General features: G+C 40.2%; 1 long non-coding RNA gene across 5 annotated transcripts in view; it reads left to right on the top strand.

The window, feature by feature from the left end:
- LOC102081865 (cystathionine beta-synthase) overlaps window positions 1-19,304 on the top strand; it is a 64,550-nt gene that overhangs the window by 32,139 nt on the left and 13,107 nt on the right. Inside the window, exons 2-15 of one of the 5 annotated variants that reach the window (XR_003216783.1) lie at window positions 2,758-3,073; window positions 3,838-3,944; window positions 5,627-5,761; window positions 5,850-5,929; window positions 6,002-6,206; window positions 6,686-6,777; window positions 6,927-7,046; window positions 7,124-7,208; window positions 7,282-7,387; window positions 8,692-8,769; window positions 8,873-9,007; window positions 9,826-9,934; window positions 10,031-10,115; window positions 10,452-11,073. This is a non-coding gene — a long non-coding RNA (cystathionine beta-synthase). Of the gene's footprint in view, window positions 1-2,757; window positions 3,074-3,837; window positions 3,945-5,626; window positions 5,762-5,849; window positions 5,930-6,001; window positions 6,207-6,685; window positions 6,778-6,926; window positions 7,047-7,123; window positions 7,209-7,281; window positions 7,388-8,691; window positions 8,770-8,872; window positions 9,008-9,825; window positions 9,935-10,030; window positions 10,116-10,451; window positions 11,074-12,393; window positions 12,557-14,079; window positions 14,401-14,744; window positions 14,852-15,366; window positions 15,502-15,647; window positions 15,728-15,799; window positions 16,005-16,817; window positions 16,910-17,121; window positions 17,242-17,318; window positions 17,404-17,476; window positions 17,583-18,278; window positions 18,357-18,459; window positions 18,595-19,119; window positions 19,229-19,304 lie in introns of those variants that run through there. The other 4 variants (XR_003216784.1, XR_002058700.2, XR_002058699.2 and 1 more) reach the window with 4 other exon arrangements.

Below are 19,304 nucleotides of genomic sequence, written 5' to 3'. Positions count from 1 at the left end.
GTTCTGAATGCTTCATGTAAATTCAACGACGAACGGGATCAGGAGATTGATGCTCTGTGCATTGCAGTAATGCAACACAGGGTAGCATTGGACATAATTCTCGCCGAGAAAGGAGAATTCTCTTTAGCAACACATGTTGCACATACATTCCAGATAATGTGCACTCACCGAACATGACTGATGCTCTGAAAACACTGAGACCACTTCGGGACACACAACAACGAGACTATGCCACAAACACAGAAGACTGGCTTACGTGGCTCTTGGGAGTCCCTGCTGATTAAAGGACATGTTTTGTTGGTGTTATAATACTGTTATTGTGTCTTTTCATTCATGTGTCATACCTTGTTTGAAGAACATGGTATCAAAAACGGTAACTGCTTCAATTCATGCTTACATCACCCTATCACAGAATGATGAAGATGATAATGAGACAGACACTTGGATATAACATACTCACAGAACCCACTATTTTATGATGTCTTGGCTAAAAATGTCTACAAGTGGCCATAGACTGATGCACTGTTAGTGGTTGCTATGTACATATATAGAAGGAAAGATCAAACAACAGGAGGGAATGTTAAGGGATTTCTTAGGATTTTAGGATTTTTATTATGTTATGCTTAAGAGTACATTTCATTATCTAAATGTGTTTGCTCTTTCAGTATTCAGCTTAAATGGGGAAGTTACACTCTGTGCAGACTCAACAGGAAGCCTGCAGCACAGTTCTATTTTATCTCTTCCTGTACGTCTCTGAGAATGCTATGAATAAAAGGCTGACAACTATTGCACTGGGTGCGAGTCTCCCTGAGTCTCGACCGTGTACACGTAAACCTGTCTGAGCCTTTTTATTCCGACCTGGGTTGCAATACAGGAAAACTCCTGACAGAGAGAAATTAACAATTTGATTGATTTGAATATAACTTTGGGACATAAGTTTAAAGGAAACAAATTATTCTGGTACACTTAACACGACCTTAGTTGGAATTACTAATATTATTTGACTAAGTCGTATCCACAACAGTTAAGTTAAAGTAGCTTAAAAATATGTGTTGGCTTTACTCGCTTAAATTAGATTCTGTGTACTTAAAAAATATTTCTGGATTCAAACAAATTTATTTCGTGCAACCACTTGTCATAAAAAATTTGAGTAAATTGAACAAAACATTTTTTTCAGTGTAGTATATATTCTTTACGCCATGATATATTTTAGGACAGTGGCAGTTTTTGTGATTTTAAATCAAACAATCATTATGTGGTTGAAGCCCGGACCTTTAAATTCATTTAAATTTGGAATGCCCCATTTTCAGAGGCTTAAAATGTGTATAGATGTAAAAGTATAGATTACAAACACGTTAATTTGAAGATTAATAAGTAATATACATGAAAGTTCTCAAAAATGGCTTCTTTGTAACAATCAAAACCATATAAGCGTGAAACTGAAAGCCCACTGCTAAACTCTGCTGTGTGAGAGACTTCTTCTTTGTATGTTTGGATAGTAACGGTAGAAAATATAGATACATCTTGAAATAAAAACAGTTGTATAAAAAGCATCCTGTGATCGCTGAACATTCACTGTAAGAAGCGTCCACGCTTCATGCTATTGGACGTAAATGCTCAGGGGCAACACCAATCACTGTGCGCTGATTGGCGGATGAAGACCTGAAAATAAAGCGCAGAGAACTCAGGTGTCCATCAGACAGCTGCAGGGGTTCTGTCCGGCACACAGGTGAGTGCGCTGCGCTTTTCGTGTCGCTCGTGACTGGCTTTAAACACAGCAAAGATTCAGTACTCAGGTGCACAGCTGAGGAAAGACTGTTTTTGTTCGTATTTCCAGGCTTTCCTGAACTCACCTGTGCGTTATCAGTAAAAAAAAAAAAGAGCCTAAGTTTACCTGCTGAGATGTTACGACGTTATTACTACGTTGTTATTTTATGCAAGTCGTGAGCTATTGTTTTGTCGGGAGAAAACATGAACATATTTAACTATATTTGAAACTATTAAATTTAAAGGCCTTTTATCTATTAATTGTCTCGCTTGTAATTCCTAAAAACCGAAGTTGCATAATGTGAAGCGAGGAATAGCTATCGTTATCTATCAATCACTTTTTAAATGATTAAATAAATCGATTTGTTGTTTACTGAAGCAAATGCCCATCAGGGGAGAATGTCCATCATAATTTTTTCAATTCATATTCATGTTTTGATTTTGATTCTGGAGCAAAAATGCGCTTTTGCTTGTTAGCCAGATGTGTAAAGCACTGCACTGTGGAGCTGTGATATAAATGAGCAAAAAATATAAAAACTGATTAAACAGTTGAAAATTATATGAGATGGGATTTTTTTCCCCCCAGATATAAATAAATTGAGCCAACACAAAAGGGTTCATGTTCTAGAAAAACTGGAATTTGTCTGTGTGCAATGCAAAAATGTACCAGACACATATTTTGTGGGGGTCAGTGCTGCTGCCTCACAGCAACACAGTTTAGGTTCAAGCCTGCTGGCTTGCTGGGGCCTGTCTGTGTGACGTGTAGGTGGCCAGACTGTACCAGTGTGGGTTCTCCCACTGTCCAAAGACAAAGTTGGATAAATGGTGAATGGAATGTGTTGATGGAGACAGAAGAAGCAACAAATTCCTAAAATTATAATTGGAGGATATCAATCCAACTGTTTCATGCAAGTTGTCTTTAAATTAATGCATGGTTAGATAAAACAAAAAATACAGCTTGATGATAATATATCTTTCATCCCACTGCAGCCATGCCCTCTGTTTCTGGTGCTGCATCCTTGGAAGAAGTTCCCTCTCCTTGCGCATCTCCAGCTAACCCAACAAATGCAGAAGTCACTTGTGCTAAAGCATCTTCAAGTGTGCGTCAGGCTACAGCAGCTGTGACCAGTGGTGACAGGTTATCTGCTGATGGTGAAGATAAGGATGAATCATTCACCGAGACTCAGCTGGAGAACACAGACGAGACTCCCGGTGAGACGAAGTGGATCCGTCCTGATTTGCCCAGCAGATGTACTTGGAAGCTGGGCGCACCCATGTCTGAGTCGCCTCATAGCCACTCAGCACGGTAAGAGTCTGGAGAAATAAAAAGGTCGCTGTGTCTTTAAATAAAACTAGTGATTCTGTCCACTTCACTCTTTACAGCAGAGTTGAGTCACCAGCAAGATTTCATGCTGATTTGACAAACAGATGTCCCACATACACTGATGTGTCACTTTATTAGGTACACTTGTTCAACTGCTGGTTAATGCAAATATGTAACAGCCAATCACATGGCAGCAACTCAATGCGTGTAAACACGATCTAGATGACCTGCTTAAGATCAAATAAAGCATCAGAATGAGGGAAAATGGTGATGTTTTTCCACCACATTCAGACAGTAGGGTTAGAATTTGGTGTAAACAACACGAAAACATGGCTCCATCTTGTCCATCATGGTTCTGGCACTTTGTGTTGGTGGATTGGTGTACAGGGTGGTTTTTTTTTGACACTTTGGTCTCTTTAGTGTTTGTAAAGCTCAGATGATCTCAGCTCACAGGTCACCACATCTCAATCCAAAAGAAAATCTTTGTGAGGTGATCGAATCGTGTGATAGTATCATGTTGACATGGACCAAACTCTCTGAGGAATTTTTCCCGGGTTGGTTTTCAAACCAGTTTTGAAAACCAACCCAGTGCTAGCAAGGTGTACCTAACAAATTGCCCAGTGAGTGTATGTTGTGATGATATTTCTGATATTTCCACTAATTTTGGTTTATATTCTCATCAGATATAATGAACATTACATCCTGTATGGTGTCTCCTTTTGTGTGTGTTATCTCTTACATTGCAGCACCGAGCCCTCCGGCATCCTCTCCAGCATCCTTGAGAAAATTGGACACACACCTCTGGTTCGCTTGAACAAAGTCCCCAAAGAGTTTGGGCTCAAGTGTGATATCTGTGAGTAAAAGATGTGACAAATTATGTAAAAAATAAGCAGATGATTTAAAAAAAAGACTTATTTTTGCTTACGGTTTTCTTTAAAACAAAATAAGTATTACTATTATTATTATTATTATACATTTAACTAAATAAGTCTAATTGAAAGTTTGCTTGTAAAAGCAGAGGCTTGAATGGCTCTGCCACCATCATTTCTTGAATATTATACAACAGAGTAAGCTAATTAAACAAATAAGTAAAAAAAGAAAAAGAAACTTAGAGAAAGTTTCACAATTTTCATGCTTTAAGTTTTAGTACTATACCAAACACATTTAAACAGAATTAACCTTTTAGAATATAAAACATGACATTAACCTTAATAAATAAATAACATGATCCTTAACCTGATTGCTATCCATGTACTTGTACTGCAAAGCTACAATTTTAATCCAAAAGATATGGGTTTCATATTTATGGATATGAAATGTTAAGTTTTTTCTCTGAATAGTCCCCTTCATTCATCCCAGAATGACGCTGATATGTCCTTGCAAGAAAATGAGCAGGAGTGCAGTCTTCTTATTTTCAGGATAGAAGATGCTTTAAATGTCCTAACAGCAGCTTTATTGTTCTCCCTTCTAAGCAGCAAGAAAGCTGATAAGTTTACTGTGTTTAGTGGGGTGAAAAAAAAGCTGCTTGAATGAGACTGTAGCTGAGCAGCAGCAGATTACAGAGTGAAGTCTCACCTGGCTTATCATACTTGTGTAAAAGAACGTCTTTTAGGGGATATGTTGTTAAGTTGATGCATCCAAGTGGAAGAGGTGCCGTTGTTTAAGCTAGGGCTGTTGATCCCACTGTGTCCCTCTTGGCTTCCTGCTCAGCTGTTAAAAAGGGAGCGTTGAAGTATCATGTAGCTGGTGGCCTTATGTTTTTTCACTGTGCGACTGTTGTTTTCTTGTATGAGGGGGCAGCTCGCTCCCCTGGATGGAGAGGTGAGACTGAAAGACTCTTTGTTCTGTCATTCAACAGAGTAAAAAGAAAACCTTTGCAAATAAAATGCAGCTCTAAACTTTAAAACTATTAGTGTTTATATTGTTCCGGTACCTTAACAACATGTTGTTGCTGATGCAGTAGCTGGCAGGCATGCTATTATCCCTGTGTTGCTATGAGTTTGCAAAAGAGCAGATCCAGATCTCACACTCCACAAATTGAATTTCCATAATTACTTCAAACACAGTCAGTCAGGATTACAGAGGGAGATCTGACATGAACTATTCTCTGTGGAAATAAAAGGCGTGGTCTGACATAGACACGGACTTTCAGCAGGACCAATAAAGGCAAAGTAAAAACTAGATTCTCGTGGGAACCAGAATCTAGTTACAGAGGACAGAAGCATGCTTTTCATACTTGTTAACCTTTTAGCGGGTGACTGGGGAGCCATCTGAGTTTAGAGTTTTATATAGAGGTTTTATTTCAAAAGCTTTAAGATGTTTCCTCTCAAATTACCAACCCTAGATGCGTCATCAGTGACCTGGTAAAGGTTAATAGATTAACTATTATTCTTTTCTCTGCAATGGTTCAGTCCTAGTTATTTAAAATGCATATTAAATTTGTCATGCATTATCTAATGCAAACCTTTCGGATTAACTTTGAACACTCACTGATGCAGTATATCTTTTTTGTTTTTAACGGGTGACTGTGTTTAGTGGCCAAGTGTGAGTTCTTCAATGCAGGAGGCAGTGTGAAAGACAGGATCGCCCTGCGCATGGTGGAGGATGCCGAGAGAGCCGGGGTCCTAAAACCAGGAGACACCATCATCGAGCCGTCCTCTGGAAACACGGGTACATCAGTTTGAACGAATGAGCTGACTGCTGTATCATAACTAATGAAGGAAAAAGGTCATTTAAATAAATCTTGCTCTTTGTGCAGGTATTGGCCTCGCCCTCATAGCTGCGGTAAAAGGCTACCACTGCATCATTGTGATGCCTGAGAAGATGAGCATGGAGAAGGTAAGTAGCTCTGTTTCTTCTTCTTTTCAGTGTGAGGAATCTGTTGAAGTCTCATCCTCTCCTGTGTCCTAGGTGCATGTGCTGCGAGCTCTCGGGGCAGAAATTGTCCGCACACCCACAGCTGCAGCTTTCGATTCACCAGAGTCTCATATACGTACGGCCTGGCGTCTGAAGAACGAGATCCCCAACTCGCACATCCTCGACCAGTATCGCAATGCAAGCAACCCCCTGGCTCACTACGACACCACGGCTGAGGAGATACTGGAGCAGTGTGATGGTTTGGGCTGATAGAAACTCTGATTTATGATGCGTCTTCTAGCTTGAAGTTGATTTTTTTCAAGAAATGACCCCCCACACCATTAAACCACCACCACCATGAACCATTGAAACAAGATGATCTTATTTTTTATGCCAAATTTTGACCTTACCGTTCGAATGTGGCAGCAGAAGTTTCCCTTTCACTCCTGTCAATGACACCCAGTGTGGTTTTCTGCTGCTGTAGCACAAGATTTGTCTTGTGCAAACAGAGATGATCTTTTGCAGACCTTAGTTGTAACAAGTGATTATTTGCCTACAATTTTGCCGTGTGTGTTTTATATTTCCTGGAACTTAGATCTATACGTCAAACTGACATGAATGAAGGCGTATATAGTTTTTCCTGTAACCGCGAATCTTCATGGAACAGGTGTTTATTTGAATCCCAACAATATGTATATTTTTTGTAGTTTGGAAAAGAAAATGTGTTTCTGTTTTTAGGTAAATTGGACATGTTGGTGGCTGGAGCCGGCACGGGCGGCACACTCACCGGTGTTGCTCGAAAGTTAAAGGAAAGATGTCCAAATGTCAAGGCGAGATTCCCAACCCACTTATCTAAAATCTGAAATAAAAGTTTTGTTTTACTGAGATGCATATTAATCAGTGAAGCAATCCATGTATTGGCAGCTCCAACCCTGCACCGTTTGAAGGCTCTTACCTCAGTTCTCATGTCTGTTTTTAGATAGTCGGTGTGGATCCTGAAGGCTCTGTTCTGGTTGGCTCAGAGGAGAAAAGTGAAAAGGTTCCATTTGAAGTGGAAGGTATTGGATATGACTTCATCCCCACAGTACTGGATGGATCTGTGAGTATTTTTGTTAACGTGCACGTTTGTAAAGTGAGTATTTTTGCTAAACGCCCGTCTCTGTTGAATCTGCACAGATTGTGGATGTTTGGTACAAATCAACCGACACAGAAACGTTCCTTATGTCCCGCAAACTGATCAGAGAGGAGGGTCTTTTGTGCGGTAAGTTCATATCAGTGAGTTGTGGTATGTTATGAATTCGCTCTAAATGATCGATTTGCCTGTTTTGTTGAAGGTGGCAGCTCTGGCTCAGCGATGGCAGCAGCTGTGAAGATGGCTCAGCAGCTGGAGGAGGGGCAGCGCTGTGTGGTCATCCTGCCTGACTCTGTCCGCAACTACATGTACGAGACACAATGGCAGATACACTTTGAATCCAGTGAGAGTCTGGAGTGCTCACAGGCCTTGATGCCTTCAAAAATACAGTTGTGGGCAGGCGTTTACATGCACTCATCATTTCCATGAATATCAATAATGTTTAAATAGGGTTGAGGTTAGGAGTTTTCGATGGTCATTCCACAAGCTTAATGCTAGCCTGCCATTTCCATTTCAAAACCAGTTTGGATGTGTGTTTGTGTCCTGCTGGAACACCTTAATGTGTCCAGGTTTTATCAAGTGAAGTTTATCTAGCTGTTAATTTGATGTAAAGTTTCAGAATTTAGAGGTAGTTTTCCTTCTTCATTATTTGTGCATCCATACACACTACTGGGCACAAAACACCCCTGAGCATGATGCTACCACCACCATGCTTGACAGATGCTATAATGTTCTTTGTTGTGAAAGCCTCAGCTTTAGTCCTACAAATACACCTCTTGTTACTGGCCGAATAGCTCAGTCTTTGTCCCTTCTGATCATAAAACGTTTCTTCAGAAGGCATTTGGCTTGTTTATGTGGGGCAGCTGCTCTTTTCAGTTGAACCTGAAGCTGCTGATTTTGGACCAGGGGCTTGTATGTATACTTTTGATCCTGTGTGGATTAGAGAGAAAATGTATTTAAATTTCTGCTTCCATTCTTGTTTTTTAAGATAATTAAAGATGTATGCTTTATAATCTTTCCCCCTTTAAAAAGAACATTTTAATGAAATCATTAAAAGCCAGTGAATGAACATATGTGCCAAATTTAATAACACACCATCCAGTAGTTTTTGGCTTTGTCCTCAAAAATTTGTTAATGTGTATAGAAAGTATTAAAGCAGTCCATTGAACAATTTAGAGATCTTCATGGTTTCAAAGAGTTGGACTCTCTTCCTCTGAGCTATGTCTGGCTAAAAGCAGTAATCATGTTGCTCCCACCAGCCATTAGCCATTAGTTAGACAAGAATTTAACATAAAAGCACTTTTTTTTGAAACCCTTTGTGTGGATGTTTTTCCCATTATTAAGGACAGAACAGCAGTGACGGGAAATGAGAGAGGAAGAGACATGTGTTTCAAATAGGATGCTTTCTTTCTTTCTTTTTTTTTTTACAGCCATGTCCTATCCCTAACCAAGAAATCCCACAATAAAGCTGTCAGCATTAAAAAAAGAAAAATGGACGTAAAGCTGTGATGCAGCTGATAAATAGCAGATTGCCTAGAGTCAGATGTGTTTTAGGTGGAAGTCTGGCTGAACTTTAGCTCACTTCTTCAAATTCACCCATATCTACCTGCAGGTCAAAGTTCCTGAGGGATCAGTGGATGTGTGAGAGAGGCTTCCTCTGCTTGGACGCTCAAATGGACCCAAAACCCTGGTAAAAAACAACAACAATAACAAAACACCCCGAATCAACTATAGCTTAAAGGAGGTATGACGGGGCAGGTGGGTGTTAAAACCTTCATTTTTCTGTCTTGCAGGTGGTGGAACCGGACTGTTCAGAGTCTACACCTGTCTGCCCCCCTCACCGTCACACATTCTGTGTCCTGCCAGAAAACCATTGAGATCCTAAAGGAGAACTCACTGGATCAGGCACCAGTCGTCACTGAGTCGGGGTATGTCTCTTCTTCTCTATATCAGGTTAGTATTATGAATGCTCTGTTTGGATATGACCTTGTATAAACAGGAAGAGGACAGGAACTCCCAGCATAAACACAAACAGTGGTCTCCATGGAGATTTCAGAGAAACAGATGTCATCCTCTGTATCATCATCTTTGCTTGTGCAGAGCAGCTAAATGCTCAGCAGATGTTCCACAGGTCGTACTTGATCTCATGATTTCACACTGAAATGTGGCTCTGTTCTCAATTTGATGGTGGAAATTGAATTTCGGGATGACATCATAGTGTGAGGAAGAGATTCTCACACTTTGTCAGTGACCTTTGTCTTGTCTAATCTTTATATCTTATTTTCATCTTTATACAGTATAACTACCCAACTGAAATATTTTTTAAAGATAAGTAATATGAACATGTGAAGCTTGTATTTCCTTTTAAAACCTCAGTGATTATTTATGCTTTTATTAACACTTCCAGCAGTGTTGCCACCTCACTTGTTGTCAGAGATGTTAAACTTTGCAGGGATGTAGTTTAAAGACGTGTTTGGGCAGCTGGAAGTCTGATGGGTATATACACATACATTACACTCCTGTCCCTCCAGTGTAAATCCTCATGTGAGGTATCCTTATTTGAGTGTGTAACCATATAAGTTGGATCTCGTCTCAAGATAAACTCTAGTTAGAAACTATAACGATTAATCATCCAGTTTGGTTGCACATTTTTTATCTTGACATTTGGTTGACATAAGCAGACAGAGACACGATGGGTTTGTCTTCTCATCATCAGTATCTGATGGGAGTTTGTGTATTTCCACAGGGCCATCCTGGGAATGGTGACTCTGGAAACCATTCTGTCCTCTCTGTTGGCGGGGAAGGTTGAACTTTCAGCAGCTGTTAGCGCGGTGCTCCTCAAAGACTTCAAACAGGTCAGTCAGAGAGTGCAGAGCTCTTCATGGCAACCTTTGATGACATAATGAACATTTTTACACGCTTGTTTAATCTTCCTCCACTTGTGCTTTCAGGTGCACCTGACAGACGACCTGGGGAAGCTTTCCCATATTCTCAAAACTGATAACTTTGCTCTGGTGGTTCACAATCATACACAATGTGAGAAAATTCATTTCCTAAATAGTGTTTATACAGTACATTTATGTGCAGATCGTTTTTAATAATTAGCTGTTTATTGTGTGGTTGATAAATGTCGTTCACAAAGCTTCATTTTGGTTTGGTTATATTTTGGCCACCTAACTGTCCTAAACCCAAAGATACTGATTTACAGTCACACATTTGCATTCTCCTGGATCATGTTCACATATGGCTCTTTCCTTCCATCATTGAGCTAAAACCTGTATTTGTGGATGACACGGGGAACTGTGGTCATGAGCCTGTGCAGTAAACAAACCAGTCTTCTGTGTTTAACAGCAGTTTTGTGTCTCTGTGCAGACGGGGTCGATGGGTCGGCCCTCCAGAGGGAGATTTTATTTGCCGTCGTGACATCGATTGACCTTCTCTCCTACATCACCACACACGAGGGGCAGGACCACAACCATCAAAGTCAGGCGGTGTAACCCAGTGACTGTGTCCTGTTTAAGGTGGATTTTACTTCCTGTTCATTGAGAGACAGCAAACGATCACCTGCAGTGTCACTGGAATAATAATAATAATAATAATAATAATAATAGACCTCCAGAGAGGACAGAGAAGTTGTAAAGCACTATTCATAGCTATTTTTGTTCTTTTTTTTTTAACACTTTTTGCATCTTGTAATGAGTGAAAAATCTCCAGTTAAAGGGCAACTTAGTTTTTTCTGGAGGGATGTTACGATCATTTTTCTGGAACTTTATGACTCTTTTCTCTTACAATACAGTAAAATATTTATATTCTTTGCATTTTATTCCTGCCACACATAATGTCTTTTTTAAGTGTGGTGCCTCTGTGTTTAGTTTTTTTTCTTTTTTGTAAATGTTTTTATGAATTTGCTTTATTTGCTCCCTGTAAGTCACTTAGCATTAGCCAAGAAGTTAGTTTATACATTTAAAAACTACCATTACCAATAAGTTTGATGTGTCACATGGCCCTCTTCCTATTGAAAAAACAAAAGTTGTATCCAAGATGGCCGACTTCTAAATGGCCACCATGGTCACCACCCATCTGGAGGAGTTTGCCCCCTCACATATACTAATGTGCCACAAACAGGACTTTAATATCACCAACCATTCCCATTTTATTACGGTGTATCCATATAAATGGCCCACCCTGTAGATACAATTATGTCCAGAAGACAGTTTGATATAAACCGAGGCATAATTTGTTTCTTCTGTGTCCCTCACAATGCAAAGCATGCAACATCATGACAATGTTATTGGTCAGTTACAATGTTGATCATGGACCAATATCATGATGATGATGCAGAAACAGCACCAATAGAAGATATCAGATGTTGTTGGTGTTGTGCCAGAAAAGCCAAACAATTATTTCTGCTGTTCCCGTGTGCTTTTTATGTCTAATATTTACTTACATTGGAATTAGACTGTAGTGAACAAGGTTTATAATGAGGTTATATAGAAAATAAAGAAATAACTTGTTTTGTGAAAAGTTTTATGACTCTGCCTTATTGCAACTGCAGTATAATCAGTCTAGTTCTTTTTGGTCTCTCAGTGTGTTCACAGAAATTTGATTCTTTTTATTATTTCAGCTGCCCTCATGGTCAGATCATTCTTGAATAAAAACATTTTGAATGTTGGTGAGACATTAAAATTTAAAGGAAATATAACAGTGAATACACAAGAAATTCATTGCTAACAGGAGTGTTATCTCTGAATCAAAATGACTTGATATCACATGTTTGGCATATCTTAGATGCCAGCAATCATTTATAACTGTTTAAATTCCAACAATCATTTTTATGGCAAATACTGGAAATCAGTTTTTGACACACTACCAGCACACAGGTCTTGTGTCTTTCTGCAGACAGCGAGTGTAAATGGTTTGTTTTAATCTGATTCAATTTATCTTAAATTTCTAAACAGTCGAGGAAGATATTTTCGTCCATGTGTATCGAAGCGGGCGTCACTCCATGCCTTTCTGTAAATGTTATTGCACACCACTCCTTTAACTACAGTTAGTAGGAATTCAGCATTTCAGTACACAGTTAGAGAAACATGTTGATTCCTGTTTTTATCTCCAGGCTGCGGTTATGCTGAAACTAGGACTCACCTGTGTGCTATCAGTGGAAAGTAGAGTTTACTTATTACAATGTTATTACAATGTAGCCCACTAGAAGCAGCCCTCTGTGTGTCTTACATTCTGATTTAGAACTCCAGATCTTAGGTTAATTTGTGTATTATTGAAGTTTGGATTCCCCTGGGGCATATACTGAAATTCTATTGGAGGGAGGAAACAAGTCCCGCCCTCTCTGCCTGAGCTGGAACGCAGCAACACAGGAGTGAAAAAAAAGCCTGTTGTTTCTTCTTAAAGTGTTTAGGAATGAGAGTTAAAGTGATTGTGGTAGCAGCTTGATAATGTCCAACTACTTTCTCACGGTTTTGGTGAGTAAATGCTTTTGTAAGTTTTTAGCTAAGCTGATTTAGCTAACTGTGTTAGCCAGCGGAGAGTTGGGTGTGGTTTCCTTACCTGGGTCACCCTAAAAATGCCGAAGTACATCTGTGCTGTGTATTTTTAGTACTTTTATGTTGTTTTTAAAGTGTTCAGTGTTTTCAGTAGTGCAGTATATGATTTAATTCACAAAATAAAGTATGTAGTAATCATATTCCATGGTTTACAAAGTGAATGAAATTGTCATTATATTTATTCTGAGGATTAAGCAGAAATGTTGGGTCCCTATAGCCACAGATGACTGTAACATTGTGACTGTATATATTAATGGTTTTATTATTATGCGGGCTGGGTGTTCTTGGAAGTCTTTTGAATCTTGAGTTGGAACCTGTATTTCTTCATTAGGCTGTGTGTCAGGCAGGACTAAGGTCCAAAACATAGGACTCAGGAACAAGGCTACGATGCAAGAGAGACAAAGGGCAAGGATAATATATATATACACAGAGGATAATAAGGGAACAGACACACTAGCCTGACACAGACAGAAGACATGAACATGAAGGGAAGAGAGAAGGAGCAGAGGAAAAAAGGAATAAACAAACCTAGCAACTCAAGCAAGTAGGAGACAAAAGGCATAGAACACAGGATCATATCAAGCACAAGGAAAGTAAGCATAACCCCATAACCAGAAAGCTGAAAAACGGCACCGAATAAAGGATCATACTACTACTGCGGTCTGGCTGGGGCCTGTCTGTGTGAAGTTTGTGTGGCCAGACTGTGTCTGTGTGGGTTTCCTTCCACTGATTAGACGTGCTTGTTAGCATAATTGGTGCTTCTAAGTTGTAGGTGGGGTTGCGATAGTGTGCGGTTGTCTTTTTCTCTGTGTTGGCCACGTGATGGACCAATGACCTGTGTCGGCCAGTGGCACACTCCCGGCCACCTCCGACTCTAAGCTGGATAAGCAGCCAAAAAAATGTGTGGGTGGACACAGAAGGAGCAACAAATTCTTAAAATTATGTCTGGAGGACATCAATCAAACTGTTTCATGCAAATTGGCTTTAAATTAATTTAGGGTTAGATAAAATAATGTGCAGCTTATTTATTGAGTTCAATTCCACCATCAGGCCTGGGTCTTTCTGTGTGGAGTTTGCATGTTCTCACTGCGTTTGTGTGGGTTCTCTCCGGGTACTCCGGCTTCCTCCCACAGTCCAAAGACACGCAATTAGTGGGGATAGGTTAATTGGAAACTCTAAATTGCCCGCAGATGTGAATGTGAGTGTAAATGGTTGTCTGTGTCTATGTGTTAGCCCTGTGACAGGCTGGCGACCTGTCCGTGTACCCTGCCTCTCACCCTAAGACAGCTGGGATAGGTTAACGTGCAGCTTTTTTCTGATACTAGTCATTGATGAATGAGTCAAATTGAGTGCCCACTAAAACAAAAGGTCTTGCCCGCTTGTCAGTAACTTTTGAAAGCTTGGTGTAAATGTGGTGTAATATGTGTCCCATCTTGCTGCAGATGAACCATGCCCTCTGATTTTGGTACGAAATCCTTGGAAGAAGTTCCTTCTCCTTGCACATCTGCAGCTAACCCGACAAATGCATATGTCACTTGTGCTAAAGCATCTTCAAGTTTGCGTCAGGCTACAGCAGCTGTGAACAGTGGTGACAGGTTATCTGCTGATGGTGAAGATAAGGATGAATCATTCACTGAGACTCAGCTGGAGAACACAGACGAGACTCCCGGTGAGACGAAGTGGATCCGTCCTGATTTGCCCAGGAGATGTACTTGAAAGCTGGGCGCACCCATGTCTGAGTCGCCTCATAGCCACTCAGCACGGTAAGCATGGATCCATCCTGCCTTGTGTCAGTGGTTCAGACTGCTGGTGGTATAATAATTTGGGGGGTATCTTCTTGGCTCACTTTGGGTTCCTTAGTATAAACTGAACATCATTTAAACCCCACAACCTCCGTTCTGAAGGAAAAAAGGGCGTTAAACCCAATGATAAAAAGGTGTACCTAACAAATTGGCCAGTTAGAGTATGTTGTAGTGATACTTCTGATATTTCTGGTATTTTGTAATTAAACTCTCACGAGATATAATGAACATTACATCCTGTATGGGATCTCCAAGATGGTAATGACTGTTAATTGTGTGTTATGTAATTATCTCTTACATTACAGCACCAAGCCCTCCGGCATCCTCTCCAGCATCCTTGAGAAAATTGGACACACACCTCTGGTTCGCTTGAACAAAATCCCAAAAGAGTTTGGGCTCAAGTGTGATATCTGTGAGTATGAATGTAAAATGTGACACACACACACATGCCCGGATATCAGTACAAGCAGAATCCATAAGCTTCTCTGCACACAATCACTTTCATTTACAATTACTTTCAGTTTCTGCAAAATCTTCCAAATAAACATTAGAATGATTATTATGCATTTAATGCATTTAATGCAGATTCATTATGTGAATGAAGACTTTCTTTCTCTATTGAATGAAAGAACAAAAACATCTGTAAATAAAATAGAGTTGGAAAGTTGAAAATTGTTAAGGTTTTCCTGCCTTATTCTTCATTATTTCATACTGGGAGCCCATCTCAAAATACGTCGATGATCCGAACGCAATGTGCCAAACACATTTAGCTTTTCCAAGATGAGCACTATAAATTCTCTGTAGGCTCCTCTTGTTCATGTGTTTCTTTTATCTGATTATTTATTCATTTCTGTTAGTTTTATTTCAGTTTTTACACAATATCTGTGTAATATGACAGTATTCTTTTTAACGGGTGACTGTGTTTAGTGGCCAAGTGTGAGTTCTTCAATGCAGGAGGCAGTGTGAAAGACAGGATCGCCCTGCGCATGGTGGAGGATGCCGAGAGAGCCGGGGTCCTAAAACCAGGAGACACGATCATCGAGCCCTCCTCTGGAAACACGGGTACATCAGTTTGAATTAATGAATGGGTTGAAGGCTCAGTGTTTGATACTGTTTACCATAAACCGAACTGAATAGAACTGAAGTGCAGTATTGTAGCTCCATAATGAAGGAAAAGGACATTTAAATAAATCTTGCTCTTTGTGCAGGTATTGGCCTCGCCCTCATAGCTGCAGTAAAAGGCTACCATTGCATCATTGTGATGCCTGAGAAGATGAGCATGCAGAAGGTAAGTAGCTCTGTTTCTTCTTCTTTTCAGTGTGAGGAATCTGTTGAAGTCTCATCCTCTCCTGTGTCCTAGGTGCATGTGCTGCGAGCTCTCGGGGCAGAAATTGTCCGCACACCCACAGCTGCAGCTTTCGATTCACCAGAGTCTCATATACGTACGGCCTGGCGTCTGAAGAACGAGATCCCCAACTCGCACATCCTCAACCAATATGGCAATGCAAGCAACCCCCTGGCTCACTACGACACCACGGCTGAGGAGATACTGGAGCAGTGTGATGGTTTGGGCTGATAGAAACTCTGATTTTTGATGCATCTTCTAGCTTGAGTCTAATTTTTGCTGTACATGTTATAGTCAACAACTGATTTTGAGGGTAATGAAAAGAAAGACATGGCTCTGCCACTAAGTCTTTTCTTTCTCTCCCTTCACTCATTGAAGTAAAAAGTCTGAGCGTGGCTCTGAGGAGCAGCGTTAATTTTGTTCTCAACAACCATATTTTTTTTCCTGATGAAAACAAGAACGAGAAAAGACAATAACCAAATAAAAACAAACGCACAAAAACTGTGAAAGTACCAAAATTATGTTTTGACACTTTCATCAACAAAAAACAAAGTATATTAAGAATTTCTGGAGAGATGAGGTGGGACGAGTTTGGAAGTGATCCAATCAGAAGTAATCTTTGTGTGCAGTGAGGTTAGACGTGCACATTTGGTCTGCCCATGGAGGCGTGTGAAACAGTACATTTAACTCCTGTTCCCGTTGTTTCTCATGAAAACGTGTCAATACTTGGGAGGAGAAGAACAGTAAACATATGGACAGATTCCACATTTTTTCAGTGCCTGTTTTATATTTGCACAAATGTATTAAATTACTTTTAATCATACAAGAAACACGCCTGAAACATTGATCTGTATATCAAACTGCACGAATAAATGAAGGCATATAGCTTGTCCTCTTTGTTAAACCTTGAAAATTCTTCTAATCGTTCATATTAGCTTATTAGGCATGAATGTGATATTATATTAATATTTTTTTAAAAAAAACAAAAAACGTTTTTTACAGCTTGAAAAAGAAAATGTGTTTTTGTTTTTAGGTCAGTTGGACATGTTGGTGGCTGGAGTCAGCACAGGCGGCACGCTCACTGGTGTTGCTCGAAAGTTAAAGGAAAGATGTCCAAATATCAAGGTGAGCACCACACAACCTATTAGTTCACAGTCTTTAATGGATGGTTTTTATTTACTGTATTCATACGTCGAGCCAAAATTTCTGACTCACACTGATGCATATCCATCAGTGAAGCAATGCATGTATTGGCAGCTCCATCAAACATTACTTGATAACTGTTTAACCCTGCAGTGTTTGCAGCCTCTTACCTCAGTCCTCATGTCTGTTTTTAGATAGTCGGTGTGGATCCTGAAGGCTCTGTTCTGGAAGGCTCAGAAGAGAAGAATAAAAAGTTTCCATTTGAAGTGGAGGGAATCGGACTTGACTTCATCCCCACCACGCTGGACGGATCTGTGAGTATTTTTGTTAACGTGCACGTTTGTAAAGTGAGTATTTTTGCTAAACGCCCGTCTCTGTTGAATCTGCACAGATTGTGGATGTTTGGTACAAATCAACCGACACAGAAACGTTCCTTATGTCCCGCAAACTGATCAGAGAGGAGGGTCTTTTGTGCGGTAAGTTCATATCAGTGAGTTGTGGTATGTTATGAATTCGCTCTAAATGATCGATTTGCCTGTTTTGCTGAAGGTGGCAGCTCTGGCTCAGCGATGGCAGCAGCTGTGAAGATGGCTCAGCAGCTGGAGGAGGGGCAGCGCTGTGTGGTCATCCTGCCTGACTCTGTCCGCAACTACATGTACGAGACACAATGGCAGATACACACAGTGATAAAAATATTAAGTATCCTTAAATGTTACACGATGTGTCTTTGCAAAGTCGGCGCAAATAAAATATCCAGGTTTCCTAGGACTAGAGTTCAAAGACTTTAATGCCAGTTTTTCTATTTGCTTTAAGGATTGACATAATGAAAAAAGCAAAATACAGCAGAAGCTGATGGGGATGCCATTTTTTTATGGTATTTGAGGATTTAACAAAATGTTTTTGATAAATTAAAACTTTGGCCTCAGTCTCATGGTGCTGGATTTAAAATAGGGGCCTAAGTCATGAATGCGTGCACCAAATGTAACCGTACACGATCCAATAATTCTTAAGCTAACTTATAAAACATTTCAACCGATGTTACCACTTTTAAACATGCTAAAGAAATAACACGGGCTAAAAACAGTAACCTCAGCAGTTAGACACCAATACACAAAAGCACTTCCTTTTTTATGTGGATTTTTTTCTACAAGACAAAGGTGAGAGAAAATGAGAGATGGCTTTCAGCTGTCATGTTTTTTTATTTTTATTTTTTACAGCCATGTGTCCTCCCTGTCCATAACTGAAATGCTGCATCCATTAAAAAAAGATATTCTAGAGTCAGACATGTTTTAGGTGGAAGTCTGACCAAACTTCAGCGCACTTCTTCAAACTCACCGATTTTTACCTGCAGGTCAAAGTTCCTGAGGGATCAGTGGATGTGTGAGAAAGGCTTCCTCTGCTTGGACGCTCAAATGGACCCAAAACCCTGGTAAAAAACAACAACAATAACAAAACACCCCGAATCAACTATAGCTTAAAGGAGGTATGACGGGGCAGGTGGGTGTTAAAACCTTCATTTTTCTGTCTTGCAGGTGGTGGAACCGGACTGTTCAGAGTCTACACCTGTCTGCCCCCCTCACTGTCTCACATTCTGTGTCCTGCCAGAAAACCATTGAGATCCTAAAGGAGAACTCACTGGATCAGGCACCAGTCGTCACTGAGTCAGGGTATGTCTCTTCTTCTCTATATCAGGTTAGTATTATAAATACCAGGTCTGAGGCTTCCTGAGCCTTGGTCCCTGTGGGACATGGGACAAGTTCTGCCTTCCTGTGAATGTTGGTACTTCACAGTTCTTGGTTGCCTGGGGTCCTGTCCTTGACTTGTGCCAGGATGACTGCCCTCTAGTGGACTTAACTACTCATTGCCTCTGGTCAATTGATTCAGCTTGCTAAATGTGTGTTATAGTTTAAAGATGTGTTTGGGCAGCTGGAAGTCTGATGGGTATATACACATACATTACAACCCTGTCCCTCCAGTGTAAATCCTCATGTGAGGTATCCTTATTTGAGTGTGTAACCATATAAGTTGGATCTCGTCTCAAGATAAACTCTAGTTAGAAACTATAATGATTAATCATCCAGTTTGATTACACATTTTTTAATCTTGACATTTGGTTGACATAAGCAGACAGAGACACGATGGGTTTGTCTTCTCGTCACCTGAGTCTGATGGGAGTTTGTGTATTTCCACAGGGCCATCCTGGGAATGGTGACTCTGGAAACCATTCTGTCCTCTCTGTTGGCGGGGAAGGTTGAACTTTCAGCAGCTGTTAGCGCGGTGCTCCTCAAAGACTACAAACAGGTCAGTCAGAGAGTGCAGAGCTCTTCATGGCAACCTTTGATGACATAATGAACATTTTTACACGCTTGTTTAATCT

The sequence above is a fragment of the Oreochromis niloticus genome, linkage group LG16, assembly GCF_001858045.2.
Source record: "Oreochromis niloticus isolate F11D_XX linkage group LG16, O_niloticus_UMD_NMBU, whole genome shotgun sequence".
Taxonomy (NCBI): domain Eukaryota; kingdom Metazoa; phylum Chordata; class Actinopteri; order Cichliformes; family Cichlidae; genus Oreochromis; species Oreochromis niloticus.
Note: the sequence above shows the minus strand (reverse complement) of the source record. Positions and strands in the feature narration are given on the sequence as shown.